Raw genomic sequence first — 13,403 nt, forward strand, 5'->3', positions numbered from 1 at the left:
GAATAACACTTGAGATGTATTGGCTGTACAGTTTCATTAAGATGACATAATGTCTTGGATAGATTATAATTTTATAATACCTTTGCATGCCACTGCTATTACTACTATGCAGTTTTATGATGATGTTAATATACAGATGTTGCTTTAATCTGTTTTTTAATTTACTTTGTATATCCCCTACGTACATTTTGTCGTAAGGTAGTTTATTTTGTAGCAGCTCATTTATTTTAAAAGTTGGAGGGTTTTTTATATCACTGCTAGCATGCTAATGACATTTATACATGTGTTCTCCTTAATCTCTCCAAGAGTTGCCTAGTACAGAGCACAGACATTATAATTTCTCTGATTTTTCTAGGTGCTGAAAACTGTTTTATTAGGGGTTTTACTTTAAGGTTTCATTTTTTATTTTGATATTTACTAAACACAGCTCTGCAGTACCATATTTTGGTGCGATACATCTTCCTTATGTTTTCACTTATACTTCCATTATACGCCAAGTGCTACCACTGTAGAGAGGTTTGGCCATGTTATCCTCTGAGCATTTCCTGCTCCCTAGGAAGCTCTTGAGAAAGGGTTTTTAGGCAGGGCACCTACTTTTTTAGGTAGCCATGCACTTCTTCAGGTTAGGGGCGAGGCAAAAAGTGAAGCAGACTTGACCACACATCGACCTGTAGCATTCATTTCTGAGTCAGGACCTGGATTTAAAAAAAATTTCACATTCTTCTAATACACCAAACCTAAGCCCAAAGACGATGATGTTCCCATGCATGGATGAAGGTGCTACAAGCAGACTGAAGAGCGAACTGTCCCAGCTGGGTTCAGGTTAAGTAGGACTTTGCATTTGGTGTTGTATCGATAGAGAAAGCAGGTTAAATTGGGAAATAAGGATGCAATGACCAGAGGCTGGCACAAGAAGAGGAGGAGACATGACCTGAATTTCTGGACCTGGCTGAATAACACTGCTAGCGTGTAGGTGTGAGTTTAGTTGCAACAGCAACGTGAAGTCCCATTTCAGAAGGGGCTTTGTCCGGTGCAAAGAGATGAGAAGGAGGGAATGCTCTTGTTGGAGGGAGGAGGAGGAGGAGGGAGCAGCATCCTTCGGAGCAGCTTCCCTTGCTGGACTTCTCAAATAATGTCTAATTAAGTCTGCTGCCCAGAATGTCATCAAATTAGCAAGTGAACAAATTGCATTGACTTTGGTGGGACAACTCCCTCGCTTCATCCTGCCCCACGGCGTGACTGCGCTGTCTACGGCTCTGCCTCACTGAACTCCCAGTGAAACCCCTCCCAAAACAAGGAGAAACGAGTATTCACCCCTCTCTGCAGGCTTCAGCTCCACCACCCTGCAGTAATATCCTGCCAGAGCTCTCCAGCCTCCTTGGGGAGACCTCCCCGCCTCCCTTAAAAAATGTACGTTGGGAGAGAAAGCCTGAATATTTCCCCCATAACTTGGTGGGATGGAGCTTGAGAAATGCTGCTGTAGATGGTTTCATGTTGCCAAAATGTATTTGCTATTTGATGATGTGGGCTTTGGAAGGCCTGCTGTTCCCAATAGTCCATTGCATATTAAGGATGGTTATAGCCAATAAGACTTTTCTATCTATTTACTCCCTTTTCACTGTGACTTTATTATGCATCAGCAGCTTGACTGTGATACTTCTTTTGTTTTACATTTTGCATTCATTAAAAACCAGTCATCTGCATATTTTGTGAACCCTCAGGGGTCTCTTCTCCCCTTGATGCATGCGTGCCAGTCCCATTAGCATGGATGGGAATTAGGAGCTCATGCTGAAGGAAAAACACAGGCACCCCTCCCCTTGTTTGTCCTCGTACCACTCAACTAGGATACTAAAAAAGAAAGAAAATAATTACAGAGGATATTCACTTGGGGTTTAAAAAAAATAATTAAAAAAAAAAAAGAAGGAAGGAAGGAAAATTTGACCATGTACCTCAGGAGATTCTTTTTACAGCCCAGGACTAGAGGCTGCACAGACAGAGAATCCATTTTAGCTCCACTGAGGTTTATGGCCATGTCTTTACCAGTAAGTGGGCCAGACACACTTCCCAGCATGGAAGGCAAGAGGTGCAGTATGACTTGTGCTCACACCAGTGTCCTCTTCCCTCCCCAGTCTTCTAACACGAGAGTGAGGTCTGTACCCTCCTTCCTGGCCCTGTTTTCATCACCAGCAAGGGTTTGATCCTATTTCTGTCACCCTCAAAACAGCCGCAGACTGCACCATCACCCTCAGCAGCTTCCTGATGGTGCTGAGGATGTGGATGAAGAAGTCACAGCGGTTTCCTAAAAGCAGTCACGTGTAGGGTCCTTACTGACCACCCCAAGGCTGGTCCTCCCCAAGCTGCCGAGCTGAGGGACGACAGTGCCCAGTGATGCTCCTGTGGTGGATGGGGACGGCTGCTCCTGCCGTTATCCCCGTGCCATTTGCAGAGGGCTGCCCTCCTCCCTCCTGCGCTCCTGCTGAGCAAAGGCTGTGCATTTTTGTTCCCTGAAAACAAGTAAGTTTTTCTTTTTCTCTTTTTTCTTTTTTTTTTTCCATTTCAGTTAAAACTACCAGTGCATGATGGCCTCCAGTGGAGGGATTCCCAGTTCTCTCTGCCTCGTCTCTGAGGGTTAGAGCACTGCTCTTCTCTACCCAGACAGAAGTTCTGTATAAAAACTCCCCTGCTCCTCTGTGTTTCAATTTTGGCAGTTCTCCCTTCCAGAAGTGTGTGCACGGCAAGACTCACAGAGAGATATGAATTTATTTTCTGCATTGTTAAAGCTTCAGCATTGCCCTCAAATCATCCTGACACAAAGGCAATGCAGCTCGGTTCACCAACCAGCACATTTTGCCCTGAGCAAAGATACTTTCCCATGCATGGAATGATCTCCCACTGTTTCCCATAAGAGCGCCGGGCTGGCTGGAGAAATCGAATCAAAAGCTTTCCAAGACAACAACCCGCCTGAAACAACTTGAAACGAACAAGAGCTGTGGCCGGACAACGCTGGTTGGTGCCCCGCGCTAGTTGCAGGATTAGGCAATAATCCCATTCCGCTGTTGCTGCCGTGATTGGAGCACCCTGCACTCCACCGAGCATTCCCCTCGTCTTAGCAACACACTGGCTGCCTCAAGGACCAGGTCACTCTGCCCATGTGTTTACATCGTCATCCGTGAGTCTACGTCATGGATACTGACAGGTTTAGGCACAATGGGCGCTTTAGCAAGTCAACCACGTAGAGGGAGTCTAACTTCTCTGGCTAATGGTGGGTGGAGACGGAGGGATAACTGATTTTGGAGAATGACGCTTTCTTTGTAGAGAGGCTTCCCGGCTGTTGGGGCTCTGCTTTCGGCCCAGATGCCCTCTCCAAATTAAAGTGCTAGTCCAAGTGTCAGAGCAGGCATTTGACTGGAGAAGCCCAATTCCCGGTTATAGACCACAAGTAAAGAAATCACTCAGTAGGCACCCAAAGCAGAAAGGGATCATTTACCAGGGTAAGAGATGTCACTCAGCACTTGCTTAGGACCTACCTCAAAATTCAGGCTGCTTGGAGACAGCCTGTGGGTAATGGAACAAAATAAAGACCTCCTGTTCCTGTTCTACTCACTCCTTTGGCCCATTGATGTCTTGTTGCTGACCGACTGTTTTATCAGCTGAAACCTGGAAAAAATAAACACTTGCATAATAATGACGAGCCAGGAGGTCGCCAGCTGTCCTTGGGTCAGCTCTGGAGCTTGGGGACTTCTTGGCATTCTTTGCATTAGGGCACAGAGAATTGTTCCTTGCCTACCTTGCACATCTCACCAGCACGGGATTTATATTCTTGTCTTGACTCATTGCAACCCGGCTGGTTACTCTCAGCCTGTACCTCCTCCTGGGTAACTTTGCTAAAGCATCTCCCATTCAGTGTCTTGCCCACACACCTGCTTCACTTGGGTTCAGAGTTCCTGGTTATACACCACAATAATTGCACCTCAGCTGTGAGTGACAACCACATTTCAGAACCAAGTCTGGAGAAAACTTGAAGCCACTCTTCTCCCACTAAAGTAAAACAAGCAAAACTAAAAAGGATGGGAGATTGTTTTGCTGGAGCAGTATCAGCTTCTCCATTTGTGAATCAGTTTGTTAAGAGAAGGAGGCTCCATTTCACTAAAAGGTGCTAGCTAAATGGCATGACTGGCCTTCATGTCTACAGTCCTCTACGTACCAGCCTTGACTCAGCAGTCTGCATGAGTAAATCATTAATGGTCCCATAAGAAGGGAGAGCTAGTTCGTAACCGGAGCTTAAAAAGGGGAAAGGAGATGGGCAGAAGAACAGACTTTCCATTCCCAAAATAAAGCATCACAGTCGTCTTGAATATATGGAGAGCGCGTGGAAGGCTGGAGGTGTTCCCTTTGTTAAATATTTACCATGCAAGTATTATTTCACATAACATTTCTGCAAGTTGATCTAAGAAGGATGGAGTGAGTGAAACATTCAGATGGCTCAACAGGACCATTTGCCAGAGTGGTTCGTTCTTAAATGGGAATCAAAAGCTGACCAGAGAGCGCTCTGTAATGTTTGACTACTAAAAGCATTGCTCGCAAAAATGTAGCACCACACCGGCTCCGAAGGACCAGCAAAGAGCTTGTCTCACCAGCATCATTGAGGCACGATTTCCTCTTCATTAGCGACTGTAGAAACTCTCGGACGTGAGCAGGTCAAGGGATGAGCTCCTGTTGGCTTGGTGAACCTGAGGGTCCAAAGGAAGGGATCAACGAGGATGTGCACAGTCTTCCCGCCAAAACCACATTTGTTACCCATAGGAACGGCCTGTGTTTAGAATGGGTTTAACCCATCACAGATTAAATTTAAAGTAAGTCAGAGCCATCCAAGTATACAAAGCCACCAGGGACAGACAGAAGATTGTGTTAGAAATCCTTGTGAGGACACTGCAGGAAGTGCTACTCTGTAGAAACAAAACCAAAGTGAAGACATTGTTTTGTGAAATTAAAATAAAATAGGAGGAAAGTGGTTATTTTAGATTTCACTTAAAAATGAATGAGGTTTTATTTTCTCCCCAGATGTTTTTAAGGAAATTTTTACAGGATTAACTGCAAGCTGAATTACTGTCATTATCTACTCAGGAACAAGCAACTGTATTGCCCATGAAGTCATTCAGGAGTAAGATAAAAGTTCTTATGGGCACCGCTTAGCATTGGGCTCCTGTCAAGGCTGTTTCTGCATCTCCTTCCGGCTGGATGCTCTCAGAGAGCTTTACGGGCCTGGGGGAAGGGCGTCAATACTTGCTTAGGAGGTGCTGACAAAGATGTCGTATATACTTACTTTTCTCCTAGGTTATAGGACTTCTGGAAATTTGTCCAAAACATTATTTTTTTTAAATGTGAGATTACATTGTTGCAGGGCACTTACTGTTCAAAATGTCTGGTTTTCTCGGCATTTTTGGATTTCAGCCATATTCCTACCACTGCATTTGCCTAGCCTCATTTTTCGCCCCGTAATCTTGGAAAAGAAATACCTTTTCTGACTTCCTATTGAGGAAAAAAAAAATCCTCGTGGATTTTCTTTGTTGATATTACTCTGCATATTAGTGAAAAGCTTTCACAGAAATGGAAGAATGATTAGAGTGGGCATGTCTCCAGCAGCCTGTCTAGGGGAAAGGGGGATGGCAGCTGATGCTGTGTTGTGTGTCCCCAAAGAAGCAATGAAGACCCTAAAGGATGGATTTGTCACCTATGGGTGCCAAGGGAGAGGCTTGTCCTTTGGGAAGGCATGTGTAGATGGGGTGTACGGTGGTAAAGGACTCTTGGCTTTGGCCGGTCAGATGTGGGAGAAAATTATCCTGGATTATACAATGAAAACTGCTCTGCAGAGTCACCTGAACCTTGGAGAATGAATTTATCCCTCTGCAGCAAACAATTTCTTCCATGTCTTGCAGGTCATGTGGGTGAGGGCAGAAAAGCCACCAGATCTTCAGGTGCCTGAACCCTCCCAGCACCTCGGATGCTGTTCTTCACCCCAGATGGGACCATATCATCAGCAGAAAAGCAGTCTCTTGCAGCCTTGGAGGAGAAGGTGCTGCCCTGGAGGTATGCTGTGGAATTGGGCTGTCTGGAGTCTGTTCAGCAGAAAAGTGAGCATCTGCAGTATTTCCTAGCTATGAATTCTTGCTAGCGTCTGTCAGAAGTCTCGCAGGAATTGAAAATGTTTTGAGGAATCAGTTGTGATGCCTAGTTTTTCCTTCCACCTCCTTTAAGACAAAACCAAATCTCCTATAGCATAGAAAAATACTTGCTTTTTGCTAGGGAAGCAACTATAACAAAGGATGGCATACAAAGCAACGAAACCAGGATTTAAATGACTAAAGAAATTATGAAGAGGCCCACGAAGGAAAGCTAGCAGTCACGCTTTTTGCACAATGAGGGCTGGGTGAAGCAAAAACATCCACCAGCGGACAAGTCTGTCATCTCCAGACGGGTGGTGCTGATGTCTGCCATGTGCAGCTTTCTCCTGAGCCGCTTCCCACCACAGCAGAGAGCTACGGAAACTCATAGGTCAATGGATTTGAGTCCACCTTTTGTCTTTAAAGTACTAACGCATATTAAGGCTAATTCAGCATATGTGATGCTTCCTCTGAACTCTCTCCCACCTCCCCAAAATTGCCATTTTTTGTGCAACCTGAGCTAAATGTGGTTGTTCTGTGCAAATTACCTCCCTTCCGTGAGCTCGTTTGTCTCCCCTTGAGCTCAGGCAGACTTTGAGCATCCGGTGTGATTTAGGGAAGCCAGGCGTGACAAATAAGGACAAGTTGGATTTTTTTTTTTTTTTAAATTATAAAGTGCAAAACACATCGGCAGCTAATTCAGATTCACAAATGCACTGGAGAAACTTGTAACCTAGGAACGCTTTGTAAGGAGGAAGAAGAGCGCAAAATTTGTCATGCCTGAGGAACCACTCAGCTCCTTTGCACTTCCAAAATTTACATCACGCTGGGCAGGTACGCCATACATCCCAAGTTCAGGGAATCAAACCCTTGCTGGGGAATTGCTGCCCACCATTTTGATTTAAGTCACTACAGACATCTGAATAACATCCAAAAATCAAAAATGCCATGAAGTATTTTTTGAGGTCACTCTCCATTCAGTGAATTTCAAAAAACAACATCTCATCTTCTATCAAGTATCATTGGTGTTTATATTGCATAGGAACAGCTCTCAAGCTGTGTAGGCTCCATGTTGTCAGAAATAACATTTGATGAAAAAAATCCATTTTTATTTGTGATTTCTTGGGTTGCACTTAACTTGGTTCTTGAGCAGCAGGACTTCCGAAACCTGTTTTCCCAAAACTTGCTTTGCTAATGTTGTCTAACAATATGGTTGAGTTCATCTTGGGCCTTTCTTCCAGGAGAACAGGAACCTAATTTTATGCCCTTCTTTATTTTTAATTTGCTATCTTTTTCTCCCCCCAAAAGAAAAAATTACAAGAACTTATTTGATATATTTATGATTGTTAATTTTTTGTCATATTTGGTTGAAACTGTTTAACAAGCTTCAGAAATTATCAACCTCATTTCCTTAAGCAGCATAGTTTAAAATATTACTGTGAAAGCATGGCATACTTTTTCTTTAACCTGATGGCAGGTAATGATTGGGAAAAATTTAGTCTAGTCTCTATTCTTCTATATTTTTCCTGGTAGTTTATCCTTAGTTTTGTTTTCTCTTTAGCTGTTAATATTTCTGACCACTCTTCCCTTCACCACAGACAACAGTGAATGCCTTACCAGGCAAGAGCAGAAACTGGTAGCTCTTTTCATTCAGTCCTTGCAATGCCTCCCGTTTGCTGCTATCTGCAAAATTAAGACTCTTATGCTGTTTTCTGTAACCTAAGAGTGGCCATGCTGGCTCAGACCGAGAGTCCATCTAGCAAGGATCCATTTCCCAACCAAATGTAGTTCTGAGATACATCAGAAATTGTTTTCTGTTTATTGGATTGGATCTATTAATGTTCTGTGATGTTTTTAGCCTGGAATCTTAAGTAAATGAGACACTTTTGCAAATGAACCACACATCCTGCTACAATACCTGTTGAATCTGTTGCTCACCTTCAACCATGGGTTTCTACTAGTTTTGTTAAAATACTCAGGTTGAACTGAAAATGCTGCAAACAATCTGTGCAGAAGAGCAAAATTTAAAATATCATAATTCCAGGAAGAGGTATTCCAGAAATAGATTTCCAGATGACACCGCTTGTTTAATCGGTGTTGTACAGAAAAGTCAAATACTTTGCTAAACTCTCAGCCTGATGTATCTCTACAATTACCTTCATCAAGCCATCAGACAATCTCACCAAACAGCAGAGGAATTTTTCTGGAGGACTTTTTCTATAACACCATATGTTGAACCACTGCATCTCCTTATTTGTCTGATTTTTCACCATCCAGATTCCTGGTCGTCCAAACATAAATAACCTACTTTCCACAAAATAAATAACAAATACCTGATTTCTAAATTTGCAGTGGAGAGTTGCAGAGAAGGCTCTCACTTCCAAGAGCAATGTTGATGGATCTGTAAAGCTGAAGTAATGCCAGAGGGCAGTGGTTTCAGGGATGCATGTGCATAACTGGGGACCAGTTTCATCTTCATGCCATTGGCAGCTCTTGCTGTTAGTAATGAAGGATGAATAAAATGAGGTAGAGAGGCAGGTTGGGAGGATGCTCCCACCACTTCTGATACTCACTCTTATTTATCTTACAGAATGCAGCGATTTGGCCTTTGATACCAGTTTTTTGCTACTGGAGATGTGAAGAAAGAGGCTGAGGACAAGAGGAAGAGCAAGTCCAAGTGGCACACATGCCCTGCAGTCCAACCAACAGCAAACCTGGGTCATGTACAGAGGCAGGACCCAATACTCATCTGCCCATTGCTTGCTATCTACATCATGTGCCCTTTCCCCCTCAGCGTCTACTTGGGGTGAGACTTGGATGGAGAAGAAAGGGTGGAATTAGACCCTGCATTTGGAAGAAGCACTTACAGAGACGTAGATCATAGCCGGTGTATTTTCTCATTGACACAACAGGTTTGCTCAGCCTGGACTATTTGCCAGCCGTAATTACATAGCACAGAGACAACTTTAAACACGGGACCCCTCGCTCGCTCTGCTGTAGCCTGGGTAGGCAGGAGGTATATTAGGAAATTGCTTGGATAATGTTAAAGAGGATAGATTTGTGATTATGGTCTTTTGACCCACCTGGTAGTCTGCCCTTGGAGCTCTACTTAACAGATCTTCTCTGTGTCTTTTGAAGCAGTTAATTTTGTGGCCAAGTCCCTGAACTCTCTTCCTATTCCTTTTTCACGTGTATGGCTGTTTGCTTCTCTGCCATCCAGTCATCTTGCGAATGCTTGTTCAAGGACACCGTGGAAGATTTGTGCTAATAATGAAAAACTTGAAGGGGGCAAGAGATTTTCCCCGGGAAAAATAATGCCCATCAACTCTATTGTGTCTCTATCCCATTGAGAAGAGTGAGCTAATAACGGAAAGGTTAGCTAACGGGCTGGCTTTAAGAGATTGTGGCTATGTGGGTTAATGCATTATATTTGTCTAGGCAAACTTCTCAGCTACCTTGTAGAGATGTAGGGTTTCTTTCTCTGGTTTATATACTTTTAATTTACAAGGAGATTTTTCCAGTCTTTCCCTCTCTTTCTGTCACAGACAAATAACCAGGAAAAGAGAGCAGGATTTTTCTGCGCCGCTTCTTTTCTTATTATGGGGCTATTTTCAGCAGCCAATGGGGAATGTATTTCTACGTTTGGGGGTCGGGGCCGTTTTTTTTTGTTTGCACATTTGTTCCTCTTTGCACCACAAACCGTACGGAGGGGCCAGGAGGACGGTGCGTTATGTAAGAGTGGCCCTCCACGCCTTAATGTGGGTCTGTGCCGTGCCATGCAGTGAGCATAATGCGTCCTCCCAGGGACAATTTGCATAAAGGATAAATAAGAGAATCACAATGTGAAGTTTATTCATTTTTAAATCCTGCAGCGTTTGTGATTGAAGGCCCAAGCTCAGATGTTTTCCTGATGTGTACCATTAAGAGTCAGGGCTTTGCCTAATGTCTCTTCTGTTTCTGCAGGGGGATGTAATGTGCAGTATTTCTCCACACTGGAGTATCATTTTCAGCCTGTACCACTCGGCTAGGGAGTGAGGAACTGCAGGCTGCATTATCTTGTACCGGGCCTACTCTCCTTAATTTGCTGTAACTGAGCCAGCACATTAAATACAAAACATATTGATGTTCTCTGAGAACCCTTGAGGGTCTTTACCCTTCCTTGTCAAAGGAACTGTGCAATCCAGGAGGGAAGGAAAAAAAAAAGGCATTTTGCCATGGTGAAAATAGTTGTGCTGCTGGCATGCCGTGGCTGACATAAAGCTGAGCTTCCATTTACTTCACTTAGAGGGGAAAGTCATAACAAAAGCCGTTTTATCTCGTAGCTCCAGATCGGGGTCAGTGGAGAAAGGTGATCTGAACTCCAACTCAAGCGATGTTTTTAGCGAAGGCAAGTTACTGCACACTAAAAGGTAACTAGAATTATTGAGGTTGGAAAAGACCCTTAAAATCATAGAGTCCAACCACAAACCTGGGACTAAACCGTGTTCACTCTGGTGATCCCACCGTTGAAATCTGGTGGTGAAAGGGTCTGGTCCTGCCTGGGCACCACAGTCAGGAATCGATGCAGGGCACTTGAACGATCCTCTGATAAAGGTTAGTAGACTTGGGCCAGTGTGGTGACCTGCATTCGAATCTGATTTTTCTTGTCCTGGGTAAGGGCTAAGTTTCCTTTTGAGCCTGCTGCCAAAAAAACTCAGTCGGTGAGAACAAAAACAAGAGTGTATATGTCCTGCCAGATCTTCTTGTGTTCCATCACCAGTAAGAGATGTAACAGAGGTACCCCAGGATCCCAGTGCTCCACGTCAGCTTGCAAGCTGTAGCACCACATGTCTGCAAATAGTTGCCTGGCATTGTCCAAAGTGGGTTTTTTTGTGGGTTTGGGGACCACAATTTTAGTGCAAAGCTCTCAGCGTATTAGAAGTGGATTACAACAACTGCTTCTTCATCACCAGTGAGTTTGAGCTTTCCTCATCTTTAAATCTGAAATCTCTTTAGTTAGATCAAGTGGTTCTTCTCCTGTGTCTTCCAAAGGTGATTAACAGCAACTATCTCATTGGCACCAGAACAGATGAAATGTGCTGGTTCATGGATTTGCTTCCTGTGATTGATAGTCTTTGGTACCTAAGGGGAAATGAACTCAGCTAAAATTTTCTGTATCTGGAGGAATTTGTAAGGTCTTTCCTGTTGGCTCTCTTGAGGTCCTCTAAGATATGAATTTCAGCCTTCCCATACTCGGAAGTTTTCTGCCCTCAGGCTACTTGTACTTGTATAATTTGTAAAGAATGAGTAATCTTGGAGATTTCTATCTTATCAATTTTGGATGAAGCACAAAGAAATACAATAAAAAAACACTCAGATGGAGACAGACACACAGATATTAAGGTAACAGAAGCTTCCTTGAGAAATCAGATTAAACAGTGACCTAACTAAATACAGTATATGACAAAACTAAATATAGTAATACTACTATGAAGTTTCTCTGAAAATGTTGTGATGTACAAATCTATTTAGTGGTTACTCAATTTACTGGGTAGATTCACTGAGTATTCATCCATTTTTACACTAAATAATGCAGTTTCTGTTGCGTAAACTGAGATCTAGCACTGGCCTTGTGCTCTGAAAGTTAAACTCAGAAGTGAAGTTCTGACATCATAGCCTACCATGCCTTTGAGGAGGAGTTTGAGCCAGGTGTATTGTGTACATTTATCTGGGGATGGCTATCCAGAGTTCCCCGATGTTCAGAACCAGTGACTGTAGATGCCACAAGCTTCAGAAAATCCGGCAACCTCCAGCTCAAGACACAGGATAGACCATGCTGCCTCAAATCCAGCCATGGACCTACTTCCTTTTGGAGCACACCACCACCTATAATGAACATCATTTGCAAATGTGTTGCTTTGAAGGGGGGCAAAACCCAAAGCAAACACAAGCCAGCACTTCTAATCTTGATAGGTTGGGGTTTTTTTTGCTTTTCCTACTGAAAGCTCATGTCTGGCTCATCACGTTACACAATATTTGCCGTAGGTAATGTTTATTCCAAACCATTTTATGCAGTTCTAACCACAATCCTTCGGATCCTGTGCAATCATTTGTTGTCTTTAGTATTAGAAAGCTGTTGCGCAGTGAGAGAATACTAATTGCCTCCACAGCCACTGGTTGTAGAGGACTCTTGCACTGCATACGTCAGCATTTCCCTTTTGCGTGCTTTTCAGTATGAAGGAGAAATTTTATATAAGTTAGAAAATATTTTGTAAAATACCTTTCAAGGAGTGCAGAGGAAACGTCTTAGGTGAGAAAGTGTTTAGGTGGAATTGCTGTCATTTACAACTTGTAGTAAGGAGTGGTGTGGCAATTCCTGGTTTTGGTTGCTGAAATAATTTTTGCAGGTGATCCAACATGACCCATTCCTTTACATCAGTCAGGAAGACTCATTTTCCACTTAGCAAAGAGGGGTTAACTCACTGCCTGATGAAAATGCGCTCTTGAAGCCAACTGGTGTCACAAGGGGAACCAGCAAAAGTGGGTGGGAAAAGAATGCTTATGGGCAAGACACTGACTTTGTGATTCTGGCTTTAGTGTTTATTCTGTGGCCTTTGAAAAAAACAAGTTTCTTGTTTAATGACCTTTACTTTTACTGCACTTGAGTGATGCTTAACAGTGAGACTAACTGGTGGCCGGGTGCTGCTGAGCTCCTTTGTGGACCTGTTCCTGCGCTGTAGGTGAGTTTATGTTGGAGAGCTGGTGGATTTGTTCCCACCAGGTCCCACATCCTCACACCCCAGCTCCTTCCTACCCTGTATCACCTCTGATTCCTCCCAAATGCTCCTCACCCTTGGCAGATGCCCAGCCCTTGCACCATCCCTTACCAGAGAGCTGTTCCCCATCACTGGGACACCCCAAAACGTCTCCATAGGTGACATGGGTTTGCTCTGTTTTGGTGGTGTACAAGAACAGGGCGTCAGTAGGGAGACCTGCCCCGTAACAGCAGTAACACCTCAGCTGTTTAATTCACGTGGCCTGTGGCCCCTGGAGAGGCTCTTCCATGCACAGTAATTATCCCAGTAGAGCAGCCAAATGCCATCTCCAGTTGACACCACTTCTTTATCGTACTGAGGTACTTATTTGTAATATTGATTAATGAGCATCCTGAAGAAGATGACATATTCTTGTGAACTTCTTGTGGTGTGGCACAACATAACTTTCACTGACCCCTCCAAAAAAACTACTTTTCATAAAATTATT

Source organism: Chlamydotis macqueenii, chromosome Z, assembly GCF_036417535.1.
Source record: "Chlamydotis macqueenii isolate bChlMac1 chromosome Z, bChlMac1.mat, whole genome shotgun sequence".
NCBI classification, from domain to species: Eukaryota; Metazoa; Chordata; class Aves; order Otidiformes; family Otididae; genus Chlamydotis; species Chlamydotis macqueenii.